At 41.4% G+C, this 23,963-nt stretch overlaps 1 long non-coding RNA gene across 2 annotated transcripts in view; it reads left to right on the top strand.

Moving 5' to 3' along the window:
- The first annotated feature begins 7,552 nt into the window (after positions 1–7,552).
- Positions 7,553–23,963, top strand: part of LOC124719114 — a 392,960-nt gene continuing 376,549 nt past the window's right edge. For both annotated transcript variants that reach the window (XR_007005991.1, XR_007005990.1), the window contains exon 1: positions 7,553–7,806. This is a non-coding gene — a long non-coding RNA (uncharacterized LOC124719114). The remainder of the gene's footprint in view (positions 7,807–23,963) is intronic.

The following is a 23,963-nucleotide window of genomic DNA, read 5'->3' as shown; positions in this document are numbered from 1 at the left end:
TTCTTACTGGTGTTTTTTTTTGTTCGAAGTTTACTGTTTTGCTCTTTCTTTGACATGGTGATTATATGTTTTATTTCTTTCTTCACTAGTTCTCGTGTTAGCCCAACATTTATAGTGTTATTTTCTTTTTTCTCTTCCCCTGTCAGGATGTTTTATGTTTCTACAATCAAGTTTTGTTTGTAGTGGTTATCTATTTTTGTACAAATGTGTTTGAGCCCTTTCTCTAATAGCTATGTTTCTTTTTCTGTTAATTCTGTATCTGTGAGATTTATTTTGGGTGAAATTTATGTTGATGAGTGTGTTGAACTTTGTCATGCTTTCCTTTATGATTATTTTTGTTAGTCAGTGTTCTGATTTTTCATTTGTGGTTGTTCTGTGTATATTGCAGTGTTCTTGCTCTGATGTGTTCAGTTTTTTGTATTATGTTGATCACTATTGGTTTGTTAATAAATGCTAAGAATTCGAGATGTACATCATATAACATCCAATTAAGTACGTATTTCTTAGTATATAAAGCGATTTGATTACATCTTTTAACCAAGCCTTTTCTGCAAATGATTTTACATGTGGCATTTAGAGAGGAGATAATATTTTTCTTAAATTATGGCTAGTTTTGAGCTTGATATCCTGTAATATTTATTACTGACATAAATCCAATTACTTGAAAATGGTATAAAAGCCCAAAAACCTGGGTCATAATTAAATAAACAAAATACAGTCAAATGGCGGTGTGTTCATTTAAAACTTATTGTAGGACTTGCAAAGTAACACTAAAACCTGTTTAGTTTTTTGTCCTGTGTCTCATATTGTAAGGGGATTTGTTATCTTTGTTCATAAATTTTGCAAGAGATGCAAAGAGATGCAAGAACACAACTAACGGAAGAGTAACTATTCAGTTACCAATACAGCAAAAAAGAGCATCTGAAAGGCGAAGTTGCAACCTGAAGTGAGCAAGAGTGCTGACGAGCTCAGAAAAATAGGGCACATTCGGTCATTCCTGGAGATGGATAACCTCATTGGTTGAGCCGATTTCCAAAGCTCTCTCCTCAGTTTTTCTCAGTTATCATTCAATTTTGCCAGAAATTCATACTGAGGCTCTGCAGAGCCTCCTGAGACTAATGTAATCATCGATGCCATTGCCTACTAGATCTGATGAACTCTGCTGCCCAGAGATGGTATTTCCTCGGCGTCAACGTCTGTGATAGGAAGACTGGTACCTTGCAGTATATGGGTCTCTGCTGGCCTCACTATAGGGACACAATGATGCTGATCAACAATATTGTCTCATCATCACCATCAGTGATGAGAAGACTGGCATCTTACAATACATGAGTCTGTGCCAGATTCAGTATAGGGACCCAGTCGGGCTCATCAACAATGTTGCCTCATCATCACCATCAGTGATGAGAAGACTGGTACCTTACAATACATGAGCCTCTGCTGGCCTCACTTTAGGGACCCAGTCAGGCTCATCAACAATATTGCCTCATCATCACCATCAGTGATGAGAAGACTGGCACCTTAGAATACATGAGTCTCTGCTGGCCTCACTATAGGGACCCAGTCAGACTCATCAACAATATTGCCTCATCATCACCATCAGTGATGAGAAGACTGGCATCTTGCAATACATGAGTCTCTGCTGGCCTCACTATAGTGACCCAGTCAGGCTCATCAACAAAATTGTCTCATCACCATCAGTGATGAGAAGACTGGCAATGGCCTCACTATAAACTCTGCTGGCCCAGTCATGCTGATCAACAATCACTGAACTTTAGTAGTATAGTATTTACTGTCCCTAGCTTGCAGCTATGGACAGACTGAAGCATTGTGGATCAGACACTCTCAATGAGATCGTGATGTACTTCTCAATGAGTACGTCTGCCTCGTGCAGAGCTGTTGGATGCCTTTCCAGTGTGCAGTCTACAACAGCGAGGGAACTCTGGGAATCTGTGTGGGAGGGCTGTAGGCCACCGAGCAGCACTGGCTGTGTTTACAGCGCTATGGTGTCGGCGGCCATTCCTCCACCTGCACTGTTCTGTTGCCATGGTGACAGAAGGGATGTACCCATGTCAGCAAAAACCAGTTGGCGAGTGCTCTGCTGTCTCACATGGCTGCCATTGATCTAGGAAAGACGACGCTGTATTTATTGTTAATAAATATATAAAATGACATGAACGTTTCTTTAAAGCTTTTTGGCAATCAACAGATCTCGACCACCACATTCCACATGATGTTACACTGGTGACAGTGGAGACCAAGGTTTTGTAGGATCCATGAATGAAAGGTCGTCATTAAATAAAAGTGAGTTCCTGACCATCCCCACACAAAGAATGATTTCTTTCCATAGACAATTTAAGAAAAATATATGGGTGATTATTTCCAGTAATGTGTCAAATGTTTAACAATAAGAGATAGATCCTGATGATCATTTATCTCGGCCAATCTCACTCTCTTAATAAGTTATCAAATGTGAATGTAGGACGCTCTTTATACCTATTTTCACTTACTTTTTCTTATGCTTTAAAGAAAGTAGATAATTTACTACAGCAGCATTGCACATTAATATTGAGCCATCTAGGAGAAGTTCAGTAATTTTCATAGGGATTCATAAGAGGGGGCAAGATGGTTCACTGGCTCCCTCCTGGATTACAGACTTCGTTACAGAACTCTCATCAGTTGTTGTCTATGATGCTACTAAATCACATATTTAACAATACCGAGTGCAACAGGAAACACTGTGTCTATAGTAAGCTCTACATAACATGAATTTGGATGTCGAGATCTTCACAGTACATTATTGCATTTCCCTGGCGCGCTGGCGATTTCAGCACTGTTTATTTAGTCACAGCAGATGACATCCCATTTCTATATTTTTTACTCTTACTTTGACTGTGTAAATACAGACAAATCACAACTGCCAAATCTAGGGAAACTTGCTTACGCTCCTCTGCCAAATATTTGAAATACAATTAGTTTTGTGTAGTCCCTGTCAAAATTCATACGGCACATTTTCTCCCAGTTCCTAAATCATACAAAAGTGAAATTTCAATATCTTGCCTCCTTTGGGATTAATTTCTGCAGATGCCCATGATAACATTGTACAATGTTATCGTAGAATAATACTGACCACTAGCAGCATTGCCCGAGATGTTTCATATCTGCCACCTAAAATGATTGCCCTGTACTTTGTTGATACTCATAAGAAATGCAAGGCGCATGAAAAACTACACTTCCTTTAAATCGAAGGACATACTTAAATCACTGGGTGTCAACGGAATCCGACAAATAAATACCAGCGATATTCAAAACCCAGGTTCTAGGTTTCCGATTCTGACTGTTGCAAATATACACCAATATCAAACAAAAAGTTTAGTAATAAACTCGGGTTCTGATCTATTTTTTGATCGAACCATGATCTAATGACTATTTGTGGTACTACATCCACGACCTGCCTAAGAATTTTTAGGGCACTGTTAATATAATAATAAAAGTATCTGCGAAACACAGAGTGAAATATCATTTAGAGCATATGTCATATGTAACATTGGCAACTAATCAATGAAAAAGAGCTTACAGTCATGTTTCTCTCAAATGCTTGAGCTTTCGCTCATCCTGCGATCTAATGACGTCCGGTGGTACTATATGACGTGTGCTGCCTCTGTAATTTATTCTCACAATAGGAATTACAGTCATTTTTCCACGATGTATTTCGTTTGTTAGGCATTTATTTTTTCATTAATTTTCTTTACTATTTCAACTGAATGTAGAAGTTTGAAGTAAATCGGACAAGAACTTGGAAGGAAATCGGTTAAGTACTTTTGAGAGTTTTGGTAACAACGCCCCCCCCCCCCCCCCACGCAAACACACACACACATACATCAGCTTAACGCCCACTGCTTCACTTGACTGTTTTTTTTATCCAATCGCATTTTTATGTTGTTCACCATTCGCAACACATTCTAAGCTTTCCACGCTAATTACAGACATATAAGCATGGTCTTTTCCGAATGTATTTCTGACCAAAAAGCGACTCTGGAGTCCAAAGTTTTCCTTCATCATGCCTTCTGGGTTGTATGGAAATATTTCCATAGCAACTTTCATGCCGTAACAAATATTTCTTTATATCTAACCGAGAGTAAAATACCAATTTTTATAAATTTCGATTTAAATTTTTTTTACAGAATAAATTATTTCCTTAAAAATTTTCCTCCGCTATTGCACTACCATACGGGGTTGAATTCCCATAAACAGTGAAACACTTTATTTTTATTTTTAATCAAGATTATCATAGATGTAGCCTTAAAATCCTTTAGTAGTTCATTCGTAATTATTTGTTTAAAAAAACTGTCGCTCGCTATTTACCACCTTATTGGCTGAATTTCCAGAAATGTTTAAAAACATATTTTTTTATTTTATGACAGAGAAACCAAATACCATTAGTAACGATATACTTTCAAAAAGCCTTCCATCCATAGGAGTGGAATTTTGGAAACCCGTTCTTGAACGACACGCTCTCCGAATTTCAAGTTTCTATCCTTAGGTGTTTGGGCTGGGCGATAAAGAGGCAGTGAATCAGTCTGACCTTATTTCACCCTCTCAGGGGTTTAGTTTCCAAAACCGTGAAATACGTATTTTCTCATCTCTAACTGAGAATCCAAACACCATTTTTCAAAGATTTACCTTTCAACATGCTTTTGGAATGAAATATTTTCATAAAGTGCTTCACCCCTATTTCACCTCTTTAGGTGCTGAAATTCCAGACACATTTACCTGTATGTTTTTCTCTAACAGAGAAGCTAAATAGAAATTTTCATAGATTTAACTTCAAAAATGCTTGCACAGTGAAATATTTCCATTAAATCTTTGATCCCCAGTTTCATCCCTCGGAGGTTAAATTTCCAGAAACAGTGAAACATGTTTTTATTTCTAACTTAGAAGCCAAACTTAAATCTTCATATATTTAGCTTTAAAATTGCTTCCGTAATAAAATATTTTCATGAAAGATGTCATCCGCTATTTCATCCCCTTAGGGGCTCAGTTTTCAAAAACACTGAAAGACATTTTTTTACTTATAACCGAGAAGTCAAATTCCAGTGCTCATATATGTAGCTTTAAAAATACGTTTGTAGATCTTTGACAATGATATGTTTAAAAAGAGCTTTCACCCACTACTTCATACCATAGGGCTAAGGCCGGCCAGAGTAGCCAAGCGGTTCTAGGTGCTACAGTCTGAAACCGCGCGACCGCTACGTTCGCAGGTTCGAATCCTGCCTCTGGCATGGATGTGTGTGATGTCCTTAGGTTAGTTACGTTTAAGTAGTTCTCTGTTCTAGGGGACCGATGACTCCATAGAGCTCAGAGCCATTTGAACCATAGCGCTAAATTTCCAAAAATGCTGAAGCACTTGTTTGTTTATTTTGTTTTTCTTTCTTTCTTTCTTTCTTTCTTTCTTGAGGCCTTCGTCCTGCTGCAAGGCGGAGTCGGGCCTTGTTATGGCAGATTTGGCAGTGTTAGGTGCAGAGGGTGGCCGGATGTCGTTCCTGCCACCACCCCGAACCCACCGGGATGTTAGTAGTGTACCCCAGCTGTCTGTGTCTGTGTATTGTGTGAGGCGGAACGTGAGGAGAGCTGGTATTCACCTAGTGGGATGTGGAAAACCGCCTAAAAACCACATCCAGGCGGGCTGGCATACCGGCCCTCGTCGTCAATTCGCCTGGCGGATTCGATCTGGGGCCGGCGCGCTTACCCGTGTCCAGGAAGCAGCGCATTAGCCCTCTCGGCTACCCTGACAGGATCACTTGTTTGTTTATTTTTGACCTAGAAACCAAATACCAATTTTCGTAGCTCTAGCTTCAAATTTCCTTAGCAGAAATAATTTCTAAAAATCTCTTCTTAAACGACACCTACAATATAAGATCCACACTTTCTCCAAATTTCAAGTATCTATCCTTAGCCGTTTCGGCTGGGCAATTATGAGTCATTCATTTAGAACATTATGGTATAGCCTATGTCCACCCAAGTGTTGATTAGGTGATCGTGTAGGAATCTGAACTAAATCAGTGAGGAAATTTTAGACATTTTTGGTAACAACCGTTTCCCTTTACGAATTACGTACAGGTATGTTTCGAGTCTGATTACGAAATCGCAAGAAGTCAGGGAACTTTCTCGTGCCTAGAAGATAAAGGCTGCGAAATTTTGTCAAGACTGGAGTAAAACTGTAGATTTACATGCATTACAAACAAACACACATTTTTCTTTATATATAGGTATTGTTGTTTGTTGTCGTCTTCAGTCCTGAGACCGGTTTGATGCAGCTCTCCATGCTGCTCTATCCTGTGCAAGCTCCTTCATCTCCCAGTACGTACTGCAGCATACATCTTTCTGAATCTGCTAGTGTATTCATCTCTTGGTCTCCCTCTGCGATTTTTACCCTCCACGCTGCCCTCCAATACTAAATTGGTCATCCCTTGATGTCTCAGAACATGTCCTACCAACCGACCCTTCTTCTAGTCAAGTTGTGCAACTCCTCTTCTCCCCAATCCTATTCAATACCTTCTCATTACTTATGTGATCTACCCATCTAATCTCCAGCATTCTTCTGTAGCACCACATTTCGAAAGCTTCTATTCTCTTCATGTCCAAACTATTTATTGTCCACGTTTCACTTCCATACATGGCTACACTCCATACAAATACTTTCAGAAAAGACCTCCTGACACTTAAATCTATACTCGATGTTAACAAATTTCTCTTGTTCAGAAACGCTTTCCTTGCCATAGCCAGTCTACATTTTATATCCTCTCTACTTCGACCATCATCAGTTATTTTGCTACCCAAATAGCAAAACTCATTTACTACTTTAAGTGTCTCATTTCCTAATCTGATTCCCTCAGCATCACCTGACTTAATTCGACCTCATTCCATTATCCTCGTTTTGCTTTTGTTGACGTTCATCTTATATCCTCCTTTCAAGACACAGTCCATTCGGTTCAACTGCTCTTCCAAGTCCTTTGCTGTCTCTGACCGAATTACAGTGTCATCGGCGAACCTTTTTATTTCTTCTCCATGGATTTTAATACCTACTCCGAATTTTTCTTTTGTTTCCTTTACTGCTTGCTCAATACACAGATTGAATAACATCGGGGATAGGCTACAATCCTGTCTCACTCCCTTCCTAACCATTGCTTCCCTTTCATGTCCCTCGAATCTTATATCTGCAATCTGGTTTCTGTACAAATTATGTAGGTTTTGTACGACGCGGCCACGTCACCGGGTTCCAGCGCCCCTCCGACTACAGAGAACTGTCATTTGGTCCGGGCGCTGTGACGTCACGCCTATGACACGCGATTCTACCCCGTCTCTGTGTGCCCCGGGGTCTCCGGTTGCAGCCCGGAAACTGGCGGGCCAGGGCGACGCGTGTAAACACAGGGACCACGGAGACATCGCACTGCGCATGCGCGTAGCGTCCGCAGCCGCCTTGGTGGGGGGAGATACGCCAGGGTCGGCGCGACGTCGGCGCCGTCTCCTCAGTCTGGCGCCGACCGCCGTAGGTGGCGCTTCCTCCGTATTGGCGTGACTGACATCTGGCCAACTGCCTCGCGGCGCGCGGGTCTCACCAACAAGTTGTACGGTCCAGAGGCATGTAAGAATACGATGTGCCAACCAGCTCCGTGACCCCTCGGAATTCGTATGCTAGAATGCTGTGGTTGTCACTGTAGGCGATGTCTAAGGGGTTAACACGGACCTTGAAATTTACTCTCGTCAGAGGAGAGGTGCTACTCGCAAAGCTGACCACTATGTGAGGTGAGTCGCGCCACAATACTCTCTTACGATGTTACAGCTTTTAATATTAGGCCAGCTACAATCTGGAAGCTATTCGACTAGATTGTTCAGCGACGAATGTCAACGGCTGAGCGTGCCGTGTGAGGATATCTTGGCAGGACAGCGTAAATTATTGTCTTGGGTCGACACTCGTTTCCAGACGTATATTTAGCTTCAAACGTGCCCCGGGGAAGTATGTTGGGACGCTTGCTGTTCATACCGTACGTTAATGAACCAGCAGTGTTAATTAACACTTTGTCGTCCGCACGTCTCGAATAAATGTATTCGCTTAGCGCTGCCGGCGCGAAGTTCGATTACTTCACTTGTCACCGGCCGCTTGTCACCTTTCCGTTGATGACAAGCTTCAAACACATTGACTTTTGCGCGCTTTAATTTTCCGCAAATACTCTATTTTGCCGTGTTGTTGTTGTTGTACTCTTCAGTCCTGAGACTGGTTTGATGCAGCACTCCATGCTACTCTATCGTGTGCAAGCTGCTTCATCTCCCAGTACGTACTGCAGCCTACATCCTTCTGAATCTGCTTAGTGTATTCATCTCTTGGTCTCCCTCTACGATTTTTACCCTCCACGCTGCCCTCCAATACTAAATTGGTGATCCCTTGATGCCCTAGAACATGCCCTACCAACCGATCCCTTCTTGTAGTCACGTTGTGCCACAGACTCCTCTTCTCCCCAATTCTATTCAATACCTCCTCATTAGTTATGTGATCTACCCATGTAATCTTCAGCATTATTCTGTAGCACCACATTTCGAAAGCTTCTATTCTCTTCTTGTCCAAACTATTTATCGTACATGTTTCACTTTCATACATGACTACACTCCATACAAATAACATTCACAAACGACTTCCTGACAGTTAAATCCATACTCGATGTTAACAAATTTCTCTTCTTCAGAAACGCTTGCCAGTCTACATTTTATATCCTCTCTACTTCGACCATTAACAGATATTTTGCTCCCCAAATAACAAAACTCCTTTACTACTTTAAGTGTCTCATTGTCTAATCTAATTCCCTCAGCATCACCCGACTTAACTCGACTACATTCCATTATTCTCGTTTTACTTTTGTTCATGTTCATCTTATATCCTCCTCTCAAGACACTGTCCATTCCGTTCAACTGCTCTTCCAAGTTCTTTGCTGTCTCTGACATAATTACAATGTCATCGGCAAACCTCAAAGTTTTTATTTCTTCTCCATGGATTTTAATACCTACTCCGAATTTTTCTTTTGTTTCCTTTACTGCTTGCTCAATATACAGATTGAATAACATCGGGGATAGGCTACAACCCTGTCTCACTCCCTTCCCAACCACTGCTTCCCTTTCGTGTCCTTCGACTCTTATAACTGCCATCTGGTTTCTCTATTTTGCTGTATCGTTCCATAAACTCGAATTTTCTTTTCAAATGACTTCTCTGTAAGTTCTACGCTGTTATAATAATTATCCATGCAGAGGTGATGCCACTTTCCATCAGAAGATGTCAATAGTTCCATCACTGTTTTTGCTAAAGGCGTTCCAGCGCCGGAATATATCTTGAATGAGGAAATGCATCCCGTAATCGAATCACACAACATCCGAATGAGTATGCCGTATTTCGTAATTTTCGACGGAGTTTATACTTTAAAATTTAACCGTCCACGCCACGGTATCGTTCCGTCATCAATTGATATGTTTTGACTTAGATTAAACGATTCTTTAAACTTTTTGGAAAAAATCACTATTTGCACTTTGACAAGCCGGTCGGCATTATCCGGTTTATTGTTGCTGTTGGAAAAATGTAAAAATGATAATATTTGTCCGAATCGGTTGCGGGACATCGTTTTGCGAAATATCGGTGTGTCTATCAACGGATTCGTTGACCATAATCATCGATCCTTGCTTTTTTTACAATTCCCATAAGGATAGCAAGCCCAAACCATTTTCTAAGTTCGGGTCCCGTAACGTCGACGAATATGGCATTTTTTAAATCCAGTTTCCTTCTATTGCAATTTTGACTGTAGTAGTTGTTGGTTTCGTTGCTATTATGTTCAAATAGATCGTTCCCAATGTATAATTCTATCATGTCCTCGACGCTCCTTGTATCTTTGGGAAATATGTATGGACCCGGGGATCCTTCATATTTATTACTGGTCTTCGGTAAATCAAAGTCTGAGCACTGTGCACTGTCTTCTTGGTCTGATTCAGCCGAATTAGTTGGCCACCGTAGCGTTCGACAGACTCTTCTAGGACGTATTTCACTATCTTCTAACGATTCTGCTTCACTTGCATTTTTTTGATGTCCAATGTCTTCTTCCCAATCGGCGAAGTCGTCCGGAACGTCAGACGTCCGCGCACTCATCTTAAATAATCTTAGTCTCTCTTTCGTCCGCCATGATGAAAGGGCAAAAGTACTTATAAAATCAAAACACTTGTTGACGTGTGAAACTTATGGTTACTTAAGGAAAACACCAACAGAATGCAAAACATACTAATGTGCAGTCGTTGACCACTGCACGATACTACCAGGTGTACCGGTATGAAATGAGCGTTTTTTTTTTTTGTGAAAATGAAACACTAATTTTGAATTGAACAGTAAAAACTATTTATTCAGAGTACTGACCATTGCTTTCTATACATTTTGACCACCTTTCTGGAAATTTGTGGACCCCACGCCAAAGAAATGTTCGTCTTTTGAAGCAAACCAATCAGACACCCAATTATCGACTTCTTCGTAGGAATCGAAGTGTTTCTCAGCCAATGCATGTCCCATTGATGAAGAAAAATGGTAGTCGGAAGGGGCCTAGTCCGGGCGAATACGGCGGGTGGGTTAGCAGCTCACAGCCAAGTGTTTTGATTGTATCCTGAACCAGTTTTGCTTTGTGTGCAGGTGCATTGTCGTGTAAAAATATTACTTTGCATGTCTTCTGGCCCATTCTGGTCTTTTTTCGTTCAATGCATAGTTCAAATTGATCATTCGCTGTCTGTAGTATTCAGTTTCACCGGGTTTTAGAAGCTCATGATACACGACACCTTTCTGATCCCACCAAACACAGAGCATTGTCTTTTTGCCGAATCGATCTGGTTTCGCAGTCGATTAACCCATGATTTTTCCCGTTTAGGATACTTAATACATCCATTTTTCATCGCCAGTAAAAATTCGATGCAAAATTGATTTTCTTCCTGTCTTTGAAGCAAAATTTGACAAATTGTTTTTCGGTTTTCCATCTCTCTTTCATTCACTTCATGTAGCACCCATTTTCCACACTTTTGAATCTTTCCCAAAGCTTTCAAACGGTCAGAAATTGTTTGTTGTGCAACATTTAGCATTGCTGCCATTTGCTTCCGACTCAAAGTATCATTTTCATTCAATATTGCTTGCAATTCGGCGTCTTCGAACTTTTTTGGTGGTCTTCCACGTTCTTCATTTCTTACATCAAAATCATTATTTCTGAACCGTTGAAACCATCTTTTGTACGTTGCTTCTGATAGAGCACGATCACCATATGCCTCGACAAGCATTCGATGCGACTCTGCAGCACTTTTTTTCAAATTAAAACAAAAAATTAATGCTTTCTGCAAATCATCACTTTCTGATACAAAATTCGACATTGTTAACACGATGAAAACATATGATGTTGTTTGTTCCATGACTTGATGTATACTAAATATCTTTATCAGATGGCATACCAACCCAACAAAAAAAATTAAGGCTCGTTCACAACAAATGTTCCCTATCGACACATTTGTATCTTAACGCTCATTTCATACCGGTACACCTGGTATGCACACGACACCACTGTGGTGTAGCCGGACGGCAGAGTGTTAATACTAACCTCATACTTCTTACAGATATACAGTTGCGAGGGAACTTCAAAGAAGTAACTCCTTGGAGTTTTTGTTTTGAATGTTGGTATTCCGATTGCTATGGGTTAATTTATCCATTGTCTTTTTTTATTTGTAGTTCAGTTTTGCTATCTGAGTTTAGATATCGTCATTTTATTGTTGGGAGATAGTGAGTGGAGCTGTGGAAGCTAGAAAATAGATTTCCAGGTAGAGAAATCGGAACAGCTCCAACATATTCTTCCGTTTCAGTTCAACAGAGGGATGACAGCAGCGAAGACAGCCGTAGACTTTTGTGCCGTTTATGGGGATAATACCATTGGAGTAGCATGGCGAGAAAATGGTTTTCTCGTTTTAAATGGTTCGAATGGCTCTAAGCACTATGGGACTTAACATCTGAAGTCATCAGTCACCTAGATTTAGAACGATGTAAACCTAAGGACATCACACACAACGATGCCCGAGGCAGGATTCGAATCTACGACCGTAGCCGCGTGGTTCCAGACTGAAGCGCTTAGAACCTCTCGGCCACTTTATAGTTTTCAGGAGCACCGTTTTGACATTAGCGATTCTCCATGTTCCGGAAGATTTTTGGGGTTTAATGATGACCATTTAAACGCATTATCCACAACGGTCCACGGCAGTGTACTCGACAACTCGCGAATGTTATGAACTGCTGTGATAATTCCACCATTGTGCCACACTTTCATGCGCTGGGGAAGGTTCAATAATCCGATGTGTGGGTATCGCATGCTCTAAGCCAAAATCACAAAAATCAACGGATGGTCATATGTGCAGCTCTGCCTGACAACAAAGCAGCAACGCCCGGTACAAAGACCTGCGTGCTTCCACAAAAGATGATGATTTGCATCCGGCGGAACGGCCACAGTGTACCATCACTGCTGACATTTATTGTAAACACCTGAGACGTTTTTCAGATACAATTTTAAAAAAAAGGACCAGGAAGACCGCGTGAAGTGACGCTACTACACAACAATGTCCGCCCGCATTCTACTAGACCGACAAAACACACTCAGCACCCACCTTATTCACCTGATCTCCCGCCCTCACATTTTCAGCTTTTCGCTGTCTATCGAACAACCTACAAGGAACTTCTTTTCCTGATCATAATACGCTTCGAACATGACACGACGAACTCTTTCGCCTCAGAACGACATGATCTGTACAGTCACGGAATCGAAATGTACCGCGGCATTGGAAGATTCTTGTAAATAGTGAAAGAGGATACATTGTTGATGAGTAAAATTTTTATTACGCGTATACATTGTATTTATTAAACTTATGGAAAATCGCTACGAACTTACGCACTAACGTAATACATACTACGAGGTTGGTTTGATACGTATGGTGAAAGATCAAGATACATGTTCGTTTCGGAAACAACTCACATCACTTCTCGACATAGTCTGCTTTGAGGGATATACAGGGTGTTACAAAAAGAGCGAGAATACATGCATCCACCCTCCGTCGCATGGAATCCCTGATGCGCTGATGCAGCCCTGGAGAATGGCGTATTGTATCACAGCCGTCCACAATACGAGCACGAAGAGTCTCTACATTTGGTACCGGGGTTGGGTAGACAAGAGCTTTCAAATGCCCCCATAAATGAAAGTCAAGAGGGTTGATGTAAGGAGAGCGTGAAGGCCATGGAATTGGTCCGCCTCTACCAATCCATCGGTCACCGAATCTGTTGTTGAGAAGCGTACGAACACTTCGACTGAAATGTGCAGGAGCTCCATCGTGCATGAACCACATGTTGTGTCGTACTTGTAAAGGCCCATGTTCTAGCAGCACAGGTAGAGTATCCCGTATGAAATCACTATAACGTGCTCCATTGAGCGTAGGTGGACGAAACTAAAATGAGCTCTAACATGGAAATTAAGCGTTTCCGGACACATGTCCACATAACATCTTTTCTTTATTTGTGTGTGACGAATGTTTCCTGAAAGTTTGGCCGTACCTTTTTGTAACACCCTGTATACTAGGTTCAGCGATCCTCCAGTATTTTCATCGTATCGGAAAAACTGGTTATGTGAAACTCAGCAAAATACTCGTCGACAGCATCTGTTACTTCCTTAGTTGATGAAAATTGCTTACCGGCAAATCGAAGCTTCAAGTTAGGGAACAGGAAGAAATCTCTTCGTGACGTCTGGTGGATACGGTAGGTGTGAAACCAATGGAAAGGCCATTTCATGGACTTTCTCGAGTGTTATCGCTGATGTGCGGGATGGTGCATTATCCTGGTGAAAGGGTACTAATTTTGCGTCTCAACCTTGGTCTTTTTCCAGCCAACTCAAGTTTCAGACGATCCTATTATGCATAATCCTGGTGAAAGTGCAAATTTTTTTTTTTTTTTTTTTTTTTTTTTTTTTTTTTTTTTTTTTTTTTTTTGCGTCTCGACCTTGGTCTCCTTTTAGCCAACGCAAGTTTCGAACGATCCAACAATGAAGCGCGACAGCGTCCAGTTACGGTTTTGCCTTTTCCAAGTAATCCATGAGGATTATTCCTTTCGAATCCCCAAAAAAAACGGTGGGAATTAGCTTACCAGATCTTAACATGGTCTTCGTCTTCTTCAGTGCACTTCCTCCAGCCTTGTCAATTGTTTTGACTGCAATTCTAACTCTGGTGTTTAATGGAGTATCCAGGTTTCATCAACAGTCACAAATGAGCGCAAAAAACTTTGCGGACTGCGATTAAACATCGCCAGACACTGTGTTGAGGTGTTGTGTCAGATGTGCGTTTGGTCGACTGTAGGCAATCGCGACACCCACTCCGCACACAGCTTCTTCATAGTCTGTTCTTCGTATAGAATGATATGCGCTCGCTCAAAATGGTTCAGATGGCTCTGAGCACTATGGGACTTAACATCTGAGGTCATCAGTCCCCCAGAACGTAGAACTACTTAAACCCAACTAACCTAACTATATCACACAGATGCATGCCCGAGGCAGGATTCGAACCTGCGACCGTAGCGGTCGCGCGGTTCCGGACTGAAGCGTCTCTCGCTGAGTTGAGATGCCTATCGTCTCAGCAATCCCTCAAATTTTTATTCGGCGGTATTGCTTTCCCGTTTGACTACTTTGTTAATATTTCCCTTCGTGCTGACACCAATTGGACGTTAGAGCGCGCTTCGTCTTCGGTGCTTGTCTGACCACATTCAGATTCATTAATTTCGAAGTGAATACTCTTCAGTGATAGTGCAGAGTCCGCGTGAATCCATTTCTGTTTTCGTATGTGCGGTAACCCAATCCTTCAAATGAAAATGTTTGATAACTGCATGAAACTCTGTTTTCTCCACGTTCAATCCCAGTTGACACACTGACCAATTCTGATGACTGTCAATAATGGACTGTACCCTGTCCACTGACGAAATTCTTAATACGACCTTTTAAACAATCAGGCTTCTTAATCACGAAGGCGCAACAAAAACGTCCCATTCCTTCACGGAAATTTATCAGATTTGGCAAATTACCCTTGTACTATGGCGGGCCAAGTATCTTTTATCGAATGCTGTACTACGCACCACAGTGACGAAAATACATGACAGTATTTTTCAACATAATCACCAGTTCTCAGTAGCCAACGAACGGAATGTTGTACCAATTGTTTAATTCCTGGAAGAAAGAAAGGCGCTTCTTGATCTTGTAGCCATTCGAAAACCACTGTGTGCGTCGTTTCGGTTTGTCATTGTGAGACCTTCCTTTGGTCGAACTGTTGGTACCATTTCAGTGCGACAGTAGGCGACCCTGCATTTGGTGCACATACCGCCAGAATGTCATGCAGAATCTATGGCCGATTTGGATGTTTCGCCCTCAGGAATAGTACTGTCCAGCGTACTCCCCTCACTTCTCGACATACTCTCCTTTGAGGGATATACACATTGACGAGCGAAACCACCAACATTTTCATCCCATCGGAAAAATTGGTTATGTAAAACTCAGTAAAATACTCAGATGAGAATTTTTTACCAGCAAGCCGAAGCTTCAAGTTAGGGAACAGGAATAAGTCTCTTCGTGTATGTCTGGTGGACACCGTAGGTGAGAAACCAATTCAAACCCCAGTTCATCCACTTTATCAATTGTTATCACTGATGTGCGGAATGGTGCCTTATCCTGATGAAGACGCACATTTTTTGCCTGTCAACCTTGGTCTTTTTTCAGCCAACGCAAGTTTCAAACGATCCAACAATGAAGCATAATAGCGTCCAGTTACGGTTTTCCCTTTTTCAAGTAATCTATGAGGATTATTCCTTGAGAATCCCATGTTACGTTCCAGATATCGCGCGACTTCCTTCGCACACTTGGAAGCACCTGTTATCTGTACTGAAGCAGAACTGAGTCTGCAGCAAATCTTCAACTTTTATTCTCTTTCAATAATGCGTCACTCTTGTAACACAATGCGCAATTTACTTCCTCAAGTCACTACGTGCAGGGTGACAATTATTGAATTATATGAAAGAAAAACGTATACCGTCGGTGACTTCGTGAATGGCTGTTTTCAGCTCAGCAGTGGTTGTTATTGCTGTACACCTTGTTTTTAATAGAGACCCACAAAAAGAAGTGGCGCGTGGTCAGATCCGGAGAGTATGGTGGCCAATCGAGGCCCATGGCAGTGGCCTCTGGGTACCCCAGAGCCAGAATGCGGTCCCCAGACTGCTCCGCCAGGACATCATGGACATCAAACACTCTCCTGCTTCAGTGGGGTCGAGCTTCGTCTCGCATGAACCCATCCTATTGAAATGAGGGTTACTTTGTATAATGGGGATGAAATCCTTCACGTACCTTTCGGTAGTCACCATACCATCGAGGAATAACGTACCGATTCTTCCGTGACTGCACGTTGCATCCCACACAATCACACGTTGAGGGTGAAGAGACTTCTCGATGGCGAAATGCGAAGTACCCCAAATGCGACAATTTTGCTTATTGACGAACCCATCCAAATGAAAGTGGGCTTCGTCGCTAAACTAATCCATAGAGCGCATGCTGATTCCCATCACGCCCCGTAGCCAACTGTTCAACTTGAACGTCCTAACGCAAACTTTTCAGAAGTTATGACGATTTTATTTCATATACTTCAATAATTGTCAACCTGTATCCAGAATACTGTCTGAAAGAGACTAAAAAAATATACAGACTGTGTAGCGCAAAGATCAGAAACTTCCTTTCAGAAATGTAAAATTTTTCACTACAGAAAACTCAAAAAATGAGTCTAATAATAACTAGTATCACAGAGTAACTATTGGAAACATTCAGCTCGTACATATACTTAGAAGCAACAATTTGTGGGGATACAAAGAGGAAGGACTTGATGGACTCAGTCTTAAGTAGGGTAGGTGACAAAAAATGGTTCAAATAGCTCTAAGCACTGTGCGACTTAACATCTGAGGTCATCAGTCCCCTAGAACTTGGAACTACTTAAACCTAACTAACCTAAGGGCATCACACACATCCATGCCCGAGGCCGGATTCGAACCTGGGACCGTTGCAACAGCGCGGTTCCGGACTGAAGCGCCTAAAACCGCTCGGTCACAGCGGCCGGCTAGGTGACAGATCTCGATTCGTTGGTACAATACTAGGACAATGCAATCAGTATAAAAAGGAGATGGCCGACATAGCATTCGCGTGACCCATCCTACAGAACTGGTCCGGTGTGTGTGACACATACCAAATAGGACTAACAGGGGATATTGAACGTTCATACGAACGGTAATAGGTTTATTTGACACATACGAGAGCACTGAGTGATGTATTGGGAAGCCAGTGCTGGCACGTGCGTGAAGACGGACGACAGCTATTCCGTGAATGCCTACTGAGGAAGTTTCAGAAACTAGCCGTAAGTCGGGAATGTAGGATTATACTACGAACCCCTACGTATGGCCTTCGTAGGGACTGCGAAGACAAGATTACACTAATTACAGTAAGCTAAGGGGCGTCTGAGCAACCATTCTGCGCCCCATTCCAGACGTAAGTGGAAACGGAAGGGAAAAAAAAACAAGTGTCGAAATTCAGTCTTCAGATTGCTTTATTTCCGTATGAACAGTCACGGGCCAGCTGACCATTGTCAACTCTATAACAAAAAATTATGTTATAATATTTATAGAATATCCCGTCAGTTCTTGGAGGAACGTAGACATGTTAATAACTTGAATACAAAGTGTGAATGTTCCACTGTAATATTTGTTAGTTCGTTATGGACCGGCTGTCGGCTTGTTAGGCCACTGTCAGATAACGTAATACTGAACAGATAGTCCACACAGCTTCAGTGAGAATTTACAGTCATAGAAATAATGCTGTAAAAAGATGTGACATTTTATGACTATGTCGATACAAAACACAAGCATGATTAATACCTAAAGAGACGCTGAACAAATAAATCTTATACTACAGTATATTCAAATATTAGAATTATGTGAGTGTATAAAACAGAAATGTTCTGCAAGTGAGTAATGGCTCCGTGTACTACGTCACATGGCCAAAAAGGTGAACGTGACGAAAAGACCGAATAAAGGGAGGGGAAGAAAGACGTCTATGAAATGTCGATGTGCAACAGTTATAATGAGCTAACTAGGTTAAGGTGAGAGGAGTAATAACTAGCTGTTACTTAATACAGGTGCGTAATGCAACTGTTCATTAAGAACAAGGTTGTTATTCTTTCATTCGTGTTTATTATTACCCAGAATTTCAAGTAATTGTAGTTTTCCCCCTTCAGTTCCTCTATGGAAACCCTCAGATTTCACATCCTCCTTTTTCGTTCTCCAACCCCTTTCATGCTCAGTCTAGTAGTTATAACCCTGCCTTATTGACTTACAAATAATCTGCCGCACAGATTGCAGGAAATTCTATATATTCCACTCTGTTTTAAAGGTGGAATCTTATCTTTGCTGTTGAACAAAAGGTGAGCAACAGTATTCCTAGTGCAAAAAGCTGCAGTATATTTCCTGGATTTTAGTTTCCTGGCGAGAGAGCTAAAATCGAACAGTCATCTCAACTGAAACGAGCTCCAGTAACCACCAAACGTCGACAGTTCGCAGAATTTGTCATTAACCTACCAAATCTAAATGTGTGTTCTGAAGAATTCCAAATTTCAAATAGGGAATTAAATATGTTCCGAAATCCGATATTTCCGAAAAACAGCTTGGCATACTGAAAGTGGATCTTGAATATTCTTTACCAGATGATGTGTCTGCGAAACATTCGTTAGGTATGTGAACTATCTGTTTAGCATTAAGTTATCTGACTACAGCCTAAGGAGCCGAAAGCCGGTTCATAACAAACTAACAAATATTATTGTGGAACATTAAATCATCAATAGTTATTATATAATTACACTTGGTGCAAATTACAAATCGCTATAACTTAACTTTAGAATGCTTCAACATTCTTAAGAAATTAGTTGCAATACAAATTTGTGCAACAAACCATCTGATTCAATGACAGAGAACTGCAAGTTCACTGTCATAACGAGTCCCCCTGAGGCTTTAGATAAGTGTAATACAGTACCTAAGCGTTTGAAAAGCGCCCTCTGTTTGTAGAGAGGGGATCGTTGTAATTCATAAAAGTTCTCCTAAGCACAGAATGTAGCACTGATGTAGATCCTAACACGGTTAAAATACCTTAAAAGAACTTTGTTAAACAAGTACCACAAAATTTTTCTTTAATTATTTTCTGGGGAACCTAAGTGGTGCCCTCTGCGGAATGATATAACAACGAAAGATGTTCTAAATGTACCAAATGAAACATCTATGAAGACATTATTATTGAAAGCTTCAAAAGATCTTTACAATGTCTAGAAATATTTTCTCCTCCTTCCACCTGACGACCATACAGCCAGTAACATTGACTAGTGCCCTCTATGAACTGCAATAATTCATACACAGTAACGCTCCTAACGTTTTAAAGGAATCAGGGCTCTAATATCATTGCCTCTTATTTGGCGGTTGCAGAGTTACCACTGCTCCACGCCGAACATTGAATTTAATGATATTAAAGCTCCGATATTTTATATTTTATGCGGAGGAACATTTTTATGCACCATGGACGGCACCTTTGAGCGCTGCTGGCACTATGATCACCAAATGGAAGGAGGAGAAATTCTTTTATTCAAATGAAATGACAATTTCAAAGGCTTTACTGGTCTCGAACAGATATGATTTTACGTTTATAGACTGAAGCGGCGAGTGAAAATTTGTACTAAGGCCGGGAATAAGTAAAAATTGATGTTTTAAAGGTCTTTTAACAATTTTTAATAATAATGTACTCATCGACGTTTTATTTGTTATATTTAGGACCATCTTTTGATTATTGCGTCAATCCATAGGAGACACTTTTGAGCGCTATAAAGTTTGCACCGCTTACGATACCTATGCAGTAGTAATTATGTTAATTGTTTTATAGAGTTCTTTTAAAATATTCTAGCAATGTTAATCACTTTACTCGCAACATGTTGCCTAGACAAATGTATTTCCTAAATATCATTGTACTATTTTTTCTTGGAACTCCGACATTTTTGCGTCAGTGTATTTCATGCGCTAAGAGCGTTCAATATCTCAGCCTAAGCGGTCTCGTGCATTAATATGTACGAGATTGCGACGAAAATCATGTTGCTTCCGAAATTAAGGTGGTTGTCCCACTTAACTTCCATTCTCATACCATACATTCGCTGACTAATGGCTACTGTTTCTAATAATTATCGACACAACCCGGCTACTTGGGGATAGTATGGGGGAAGAGACTGAATGGCTTTGGCAGAAACAATCAACGCCTAACTTGAAGATAATTTAAAATTGAGAAGAAAGGAAATTAGTGTTTTACGCCCCGTCGACATCGAGGTCATTAGAGATGGAGCGCAACTTCGGCTTAGGGAAGGATGGGGAAGGAAATCGGCCGTGCCCTTTCAAAGGAACCATCCCGGTACATGCCGGAAGCGATTCAGGGATGTCCCAGAAAGCCTAAATCAGGATGGTCGGACGAGGGTTTGAACCGTCGTCCTATCGAATGCAAGTCCGGTGTGCTAACCATCGCACAACCTTACTCGGTATAAAATTGGGCAAGTGGAGGTCAAGCATACAAAAAAGTTGTTGTTGTTGTTGTTGTGGTCTTCAGTCCTGAGACTGGTTTGATGCAGCTCTCCATGCTACTCTATCCTGTGGAAGCTTCTTCATCTCCCAGTACCTACTGCAACCTACATCCTTCTGAATCTGCTTAGTGTATTCATCTCTTGGTCTCCCTCTACGATTTTTACCCTCCACGCTGCCCTCCAATGCTAAATTTGTGATCCCTTGATGCCTCAAAACATGTCCTACCAACCGATCCCTTCTTCTAGTCAAGTTGTGCCACAAATTTCTCTTATCCCCAATCCTATTCAATACCTCCTCATTAGTTACGTGATCTACCCACCTTATCTTCAGCATTCTTCTGTAGCACCACATTTCGAAAGCTTCTATTCTCTTCTTGTCCAAACTGGTTATCGTCCATGTTTCACTTCCATACATGGCTACACTCCATACAAATACTTTCAGAAACGACTTCCTGACACTTAAATCTATACTCGATGTTAACAAATTTCTCTTCTTCAGAAACGATTTCCTTGCCATTGCCAGTCTACATTTTATATCCTTTCTACTTCGACCATCATCAGTTATTTTACTCCCTAAATAGCAAAACTCCTTTACTACTTTAAGTGTCTCATTTCCTAATCTAATCCCCTCAGCATTACCCGATTTAATTTGACTACATTCCATTATCCTCGTTTTGCTTTTGTTGATGTTCATCTTATATCCTCCTTTCAAGACATTGTCCATTCCGTTCAACTGCTCTTCCAAGTCCTTTGCTGTCTCTGACAGAATTACAATGTCATCGGCGAACCTCAAAGTTTTTACTTCTTCTCCATGAATTTTAATACCTACTCCGAATTTTTCTTTTGTTTCCTTTACTGCTTGCTCAATATACAGATTGAATAACATCGGGGAGAAGCTACAACCCTGTCTTACTCCTTTCCCAACCACTGCTTCCCTTTCATGCCCCTCGACTCTTATAACTGCCATACAAAAAAGTACGCGATAAAATTCATATAAATCAACAGTACATCCTAGCAAATACTTCAAACCATGACACGTTTATCCTGATTGAAACTCTACGGGATTGATCAATCTGCAGTGACCATGCAGCCAACATAACACGGGCGATTGGAAGTCAATGCCGGAAATACATAGTCATCATGTAGGATTGATCTTGGATTAACAGCAAAATTTCACAAGCGACACAGCTAAAAACCTGTTCTGGAATTGTACGTCCTCCGCTCAACTATGGAGCTGTCAGCATTTAGATGATTGGAAGTCAAAAGACACAAGTAAGTACTCATCATTTCGATCGTTCTTGAATGAATATTATAACTTCATATGCATCACACACAAAAAACCTATCCTTAACTAATTCAGAAAGCAGATGGTCCTTTCTCCATGCAGTTATGGGAGCATGGAGACAATTACCAGCACAAAAAGTGGGTTAAATCAAATAATTCACACGCACTAATATTTAAATACCTCTCACTATTCACTTGATTATAATCCTAATTTGATATCAACACACGAAACTATATACTCTTTGCTGTAACGGTTGCGACCATATGGCTGGCCGATACACAATCGGTGAGGCTCATATCACAAAGAAAACATTGGCCAGCTGCAAGTAGGACTCGCGTATTGAGGGGTCCCGCACAAACTTAATTGCGTATATAGTGAGTTCATCCATCCCGGCGATAGAGAATCTGGAACATTTTTCTCTGTTATTGACATTAGTATTGCCAATATATGGGTCCCGAAATTTCAATACTTTATAAAAATTTGAATTTTGATAACAAATGACAAAAGAAATATTTTTTCGTGTGATATATGCCTAGTTACAAACTAACAATTTTCTGATTTCTCAAATGGTTCAAATGGCTCTGAGCACTATGCTACTTAACTCCTGAGGTCATCAGTCGCCTAGAACTTAGAACTACTTAAACCTAACTAACCTAAGGACATCACACACATCCATGCCCAAGGCAGGATTCGAACCTGCCATCACAGCTGTCACGCGGTTCCAGACTGGCCATTAAAATTTCTACAGCAAAAAGAAACGCAGATGATAAACGCGCATTCATTGGACAAATATATTCTACTAGACTGACATATGATTGCATTTTCACGCAATTTGGGTGCACAGATCCTGAGAAATCAGTACCCAGAACAACCACCTCTGGCCGTAATAACGGCCTTGATACGCCTGGGCATTGAGTCAAACAGAGCTTGGATGGCATGTACATTTACAGCTGCCCACGTTGTTTCAACACCATAGCACAGTTCATCAAGAGTAGTGACTGGCGTATTGTGACGAGCCAGTTGCTCGGCCACCATTGACCAGACGTTTTCAATTGAAGAGAGATCTGGAGAATGTGCTGGGCAGGGCAGCGGTCGAACATTTTCTGCATCTAGAAAGGCCCGTACACGACCTGCAACGTGCGGTCGTGCATTATCCTGCTGAAATGTAGGGTTTTGCAGGGATCGAATGAAGGGTAGAGCCACAGGTCGTAACAAATCTGATGTAAAGTCCACTGTTCAAAGTGCCGTCATTGCGAACAAGAGGTGATAGAAACGTGTAGCCAATGGCACCCCATACCATCAGGCCGGGTGATACGCCAGTATGGCGATGACGAATACGCGCTTCCAATGTGTGTTCACCGCGATGTCGCCGAACACGGATGCGACAATCATGATGCTGTAAACAGAACCTGGATTCATCCGAAAAAATAACGTTTTGTCATTCGTGCACCCAGGTTCGTCGATGGGTACACCATCGCAGGCACTCCTGTCTGTGATGTAGCGTCAAGGGTAACCGCAGCCACGGTCTCCGAGCTGATAGTCCGTGCTGCTGTAAACGTCGTCGAACTGTTCGTGCAGATGGTAGTTGTCTTGCAAACGTCCCCATCTGTTGACTCAGGGATCGAGACGTGGCTGCACGATCCGTTACAGTCATGCGGATAAGATGCCTGTCATCTCGACTGCTAGTGATACGAGGCCATTGGGATCCAGCACGGCGTTCCGTATTACCCTCCTGAACCCACCGATTCCACATTCTGCTAACAGTTATTGGATCTCGACCAACGCGAGCAGCAATGTCGCGATACGATAAACCGCAATTGCGATAGGCTACAATCCGACCTTTCTCAAAGTCGGAAACGTGATGGTACGCATTTCTCCTCTTTACACGAAGCATCACAACAATGTTTCACCAGGC

The sequence above is a fragment of the Schistocerca piceifrons genome, chromosome 10 (assembly GCF_021461385.2).
Source record: "Schistocerca piceifrons isolate TAMUIC-IGC-003096 chromosome 10, iqSchPice1.1, whole genome shotgun sequence".
NCBI classification, from domain to species: domain Eukaryota; kingdom Metazoa; phylum Arthropoda; class Insecta; order Orthoptera; family Acrididae; genus Schistocerca; species Schistocerca piceifrons.
The sequence above is the reverse complement of the archived record's forward strand: the minus strand, read 5'-3'. Positions and strand labels throughout refer to the sequence as shown.